This window comes from Rhinopithecus roxellana, chromosome 4 (assembly GCF_007565055.1).
Source record: "Rhinopithecus roxellana isolate Shanxi Qingling chromosome 4, ASM756505v1, whole genome shotgun sequence".
Lineage (NCBI taxonomy): Eukaryota > Metazoa > Chordata > Mammalia > Primates > Cercopithecidae > Rhinopithecus > Rhinopithecus roxellana.
Genome location: NC_044552.1, coordinates 132,496,176 through 132,502,175, shown reverse-complemented (window position 1 = coordinate 132,502,175; position 6,000 = coordinate 132,496,176).

The window sequence follows — 6,000 nt, the reverse complement described above, 5'->3', positions numbered from 1 at the left end:
TAAAAATCTGTAAGATCTGGAAAATGTGGATATCAACTCCTTAAGTAGCTGTGCTATCTAAGTATCATAGTAACTAACCTTCTCTAGTTTCTCATCTTGTGAGAGTTGACCTGCTAGAACACAGTAACTATAGGATTCCTTTCCCTGCCTCACTCAAAAAAAGTACTCTTCAACACATTATATATTTTTAATTTGTCTCATAGTTTTTTGTTTTTTGTTTTTTTGAGACGGAGTCTCCCTCTGTCGCCCAGGCTAGAGTGCAGTGGCCGGATCTCAGCTCACTGCAAGCTCCGCTTCATGGGTTTACGCCATTCTCCTGCCTCAGTCTCCAGAGTAGCTGGGACTACAGTCGCCCACTACCTCGCCCAGCTAGTTTTGTTTTTTTGGTTTTTTTTTTTTATTTTTTAGTAGAGACGGGGTTTCACCGTGTTAGCCAGGATGGTCTTGATCTCCTGACCTCGTGATCCGCCCGTCTCGGCCTCCCAAAGTGCTGGGATTACAGGCTTGAGCCACCGCACCCGGCCCATAGTTTTTATTTATATCTAAACTTTTCTATTTGGTCAAATAAAGAATGAGGGAGTACATGAAATAACCCTAATTCCAAGGTCACCAGAGTAGTGACCCATGAACAAACGGATTCATACACAGAAACATTTGAATTAAAAATTCACCATATAATTCTGGGTCAACACATGCATGTGTGTGGTCACTCATTATCACTACCCCTCACCCAGGAAGGCATTACTGATCAATATAGAATATGCTTCATTTAGAGCTGTCCCCTTCCCTCCACACTCACCCTCACCTAAAGGCCTTGTGGTTTTTCAGTTTTTTCTCAGCATGTCACTCTGGGTAATTACTAAGCATTTCCAAAATAAAGAAAAACAAATGTGGACCCTCATGAAGCTGCTTGATCTCAAGGGCACTTGGGCCAGATGAAATCTAAGAGGTTCTTTACATCTTTCAAAAGAATCATCAGTGTTTCCTGTTCTGTAGAAATTTCTCTCTTCTAATTTCCTTTGAACAAAATGCTGTCCAACTGCATTAGTTATCTAGGGGTTGCCATAACAAAGCAGGATAGAGTGGATGCCTTAACCAACTAAAATGTATTTCCTTGAAGTTCTGGAGGATGGAAGTCCAAGATTAAGATGTTGGCAGGATTGGTGTCTTCAGAGGGCTCTCTTCTGGGCTTGTACTTAGCCATCTTCTTCCTGTGTCTTCACATGCTCTTTGTCCATGCCTGTCTCCAATTTTCTGTATATGAACACCAGCCATACTGGATTAATCTCCACCCTAAAGACCTTATTTTAACTTAATTACCCCTTATCTTATCAAAGACCTTATCTTCAAATACAGTCACATTCTGAGGTACTGAAGGTTAGGACTTCAACACATGAATTTGGGAGAACAAAACTCAGCCCGTAATATGCACATTACTTAAAACTGAGTTATTCTTTAAAAATAAGCCAAATTCCACAACATTATGAGGTATTTTCCTTTACATTTCAAATAATAATATATTTACATTGATATATTTCAACTACAGTTTTTCAGTCATCTGTATCATCATGGTATGGCATCTATGGTAAATTGTGTATTTAAATACTTGTACTGTTCCTTTCCTTGTGTGATATTTAAAGACAAAGTTAAGGTTTGCAATTGTCTTCCCTAGCTGATTCAAATTCCTATATGGTGATGACCTCTGACCTTGAATTTCTGCCTCTAAAGTTTCTCCTTTCTTCCTGTTGTTCTAAACTTTCCATGTATCCAGTTTCAGGATAATTTACATTCTTAGAAACCAATCTTCTGTCCTTTCTCTTTTTCCATTTTGATCTTATGCCTTGATACTTATCACTGTTACTAATAATCTCTCTTCTTAAAATCATGTGTTCAGTAAGCAAAGTTTTTTGGGCACATGGAATACTATTCCCTGAGAACTCAGCCTCAGTATCTATGTGTGTTCAGGTCTTCCTACATAACATTTCAGTAGAAAAGTCAGATTCCTTCTGACCTCAGAAAATGCTTATCCACAATAAAAAAAAAAAATAATTGCCCTTTAATAGTTGAAATGTTTTAAATGTATTTTGCTGCATACCTTCTGTAGAATTTATACAGAATTTTTTAATTCTTTCAGCAGAATTTCATCAAAAGTTGAATTTTATGTTTTCCCCCATAAGTTGGTGAATTTCTTTAATTAGGAAAAAAAGAAAGAATGCATTTGGAAACACCCATAGAAGAACTCCCAAACTAGTGAAAAAATCAAAGCTGTCATAATTGACGCAATGGAATAGACATATGCTGGGTATTTAAAATACCTGGCAATACCGGGAAGACTGAAAAATCAAAGATATAAAGCTCTCTCTTCTACCTATTATTCAACAACATTAAACATTTCTTTAAATTCTTATTAACGTAGAAGATCCAGACAAGCCAATAATTTGGCAACTTGTAACAATTAATTAAATTTGTAGATAAAACCTAAAGCAAACCTTAAAATTAGACACTCTAAAAATATAGTTTAAAAGGTCACACGACTGACGTTGCAAAGCCTGTTTTGCTGTGCTGCTTCTTCTTAGAAACAGTTTATTGTGTACTGAGTCAACTTAGTAGTATAAGGTTTACAAATATGGAAGTATCTCAGACTGAAGTGTAGATACAGGTAGTTAGTTATAATGTCTGCCTATTGAAAATTTCTTTAAAAAATGAATTCACTTAGGTTACTCTTACTCTTTGTTTTTTCAACAGAGAATCAATTATCAAAAGTTCATTCTTTCTATTTATGAAGTCGTTTTTATCCTTTCCTGACAACAATATCCAACACACATAAATGTACTAGAACCCCTGAGTATTTCCCAGAAAACCCAAAAATGCAGTCTTTTCCTGAGTCACCTTGTACTTGTGCTGACAGATTGACTCACAGTCAGACTTGATGCTTTATGGTTTTTTGGCCAGACTTCCATCTGCACAACGGGTTGGGGTATAAGAATATCTCTGCCTTGGCCACTGTTGTTTTCAGCACAGTTTCTCACTTGTTCAGTGTCCTTTACTTAACCTTGATACAAAAAAAGAAGTCAAACCTAGGCATTTGCCTTTTACCAACTAAAATTTTATTAAATATGTGCATTTGTGTCTGTGTGTGGAACTGGAAGAGGCTAGGAGCAATGCCAAAAGGAAAAGTTGCAACACAAGTTTGAACAGCAAGTGTCTTTGACTTATTGCTGTGATTATACTAATTGCTCATCTACTTGGTGGGAGGTTGCAGGAAGCTGTTTTGAAGTAATCAAGCTGAGATGGGCCCTTCTATTTATAATAGTTCTGCAAATTCTTATACCCCAAAAAGATTTAATTGCATTTTTCTTCTTTTAAAAATAGATTCATTCTCCCATCTTCTTGCCATTTCCATTGCTTCAATCCAATAAAAAATATTTGATACCTTCTTAGTTATTATATGAATAAGCATAAATTATCCTTTATTTCATAGATTTGAACAGGAAACCCTCAATATTCATTATTGGACTTGAAGGGCAATACAAACCTTCTACAAAATAACGATAATTCTTTAGGTAATCTCTTGTAGGGGGCAAATTTTATGCACATATCATTCTTGTGGAATTAGCTCTGTGTTACGAGAAAAACAATGATGACCTTTGCTCAAAGCTTCAATCCATATTTATTTAGTAAATATTTCATTGCTCTGATTAGCATTATCATATCACTGTATAGCATCAGCAGACATAAGTCTTTGTTAGCGCCATATGTGGTCTTTCATACTTTATTTCAATTTATTCTGGGTAAGAATTTTTTAATAAAAATTCAAATGCTGATAAAAGATATTATTTTGGAACTCTTTAGGAGCCTAGACATTTCATGTGCTACTTAACCCTTCTATGCGCAGTTCTCCTTTGCTATTTCATCCTGATAAACAAAGACTGCATCATTATCTGGTAAGAGCATGTAAAGAACCACTCAAACCCAAAGACCGCACCTGTGTTACTTCCTAATTCAATGGATTTGGATTTTTCTGAGCCATAGTTTACTTAGCAGTATACACTGGACATTAATATCTATTTTACAGTTATTGTGAGATTAAGTAACTAGCAGCCATAACATATATGGCACAAAATAGAAACTAAAGTTTACAGTGACTTTCCTTGTCTTCAAAATACCCGCAAAATTGTATTGCCTGTTATATCTTTTAGTACCTTGGGCTTTAGGAACTATTTCTCATTCCTGTCTCTTGTTCATTCTCCTCTATCTTTAATTTGTCTTTAAATGTTAAGCAAGAATTAATATAACAAATGGTATGAAACCATTTTAAGAAAAGCCTACATACAAATATGTAATTAGAAGTTCACAAATTAAGGTGTGATGAATTACATAAAATGAGTCACAGAATTATTAAGTACTGAACCTGAGAGAAACCTGAGAAATAGCTGATCCAATCCTCTGGTTTTGCAGAAGAGGAAACCACAACCAGAGAAGTTAATTGATTTGCTTAGGGCATATAGCTACAGTTTTTTAATGTAAAGCACTCTTGTGCATTACAAATAATTACACTTTTAGAATTTTACTTTCATATTGTGTTTAGAAAAAACTAATATTAAATAACCTATTTTATGAACAATTATGTAAAGTTGAACATGATTATTTTTATATGTGTGGGGCTTTGTACATGAGGCATGGTTTTATCTTCACAATCATTTCTCAACTATACTGTAGTTTTGTGTGTGCATCTCATAGTTCACTTGCACACAAAGTTTAGCTCTACTCTGGGATTTTCGAATGGCTGTTCTAGGTGGAGATCCTGGAACAGATCTGCATCTTAATGAGACTCAACATCTGAACCTATATAACTTTAGACGGAATTCAACCTCATACCATTAAGGAAAGAACCACCAGAATAGATATTTCAACATCTTAATCAGTCTAGAATTGAAGCAAGACTTGAAGAAGGGAAAATTCTCCCCAATTAAACCTAGTCTTTGAAAAAGTGGTTAGATATTTCAGAAGATGAAAATAGCATCCATTATAAGTTATCTGAGTTTAGGCAAGAATTAGGAAGAAAAGACAATTCTCTGTTCTTCTTCCTAAATTTATCTCTCCCATCTTCCCCATAAGGAGCCACATTCTTCCCATAGGGACACAGGTAACTACTTGACCATTCCTTCTTTCTGGCTATTTCCTGACGAGCTAGATGGAGAATTCACAGATTAATGCCAGCCTCTTCAAATAACTGTATATGATGAAAAGGAAACATTGGCATGGTTTGCCCATGTGGCAGGTTTTTAATATTTATGCAAAAACATATACTGGAAAGAGAAAACAGATATGGGAATTATAAGATGTGTCATTCATATAAAAATACAATTTTGTCTATTTATGACCATTGTGTGTGATATTTAATTGGTTTTCAGAATAATTGCATATCAAATCATCTAAATCTGATAACATATGTTTGGTCAATAATGGCTCTCCATGTAGCTTATTGAATTTTTGCCCAGATGGCACTGGTTGAGGCCCAGGAAAGCTCTAAGTTTAAAAGAAATTGAGGAGCAAAAAAGAACAAAAATTAGACACAAGCCTTTTAAAATTTATGTTTATCCTAAGTTCGTTATTTTGCCATTTGGATAACGGTTATATATTTTGTGGAGCTCCCATGATATCTTAGACATAAACCCACACAAAATAGATATTCAGTATCTATGACTTAGGGAATTAGCTGATCTATTTCATCTCTTTCCTTCTAATGGTTGTTCAATAAGTCATATAGTAACTACTGCAGTTGCTGTATTGAAGTAGTCAAGTGAAAAAGAGTATTTTTTTTCTCCCTTGAACGGTATTTTTGCTAACACAGCACACTTGTCAAAAGTCCTTGAATATTTCAGCATGGGCATCAGATAAACATATAAATAACTAGATAAATAACTGACAAAACACTGCAAATTATTTGGCGATAAATATAAGCATACCACAAATTGCAAGGTTAATGCTTAACATCTT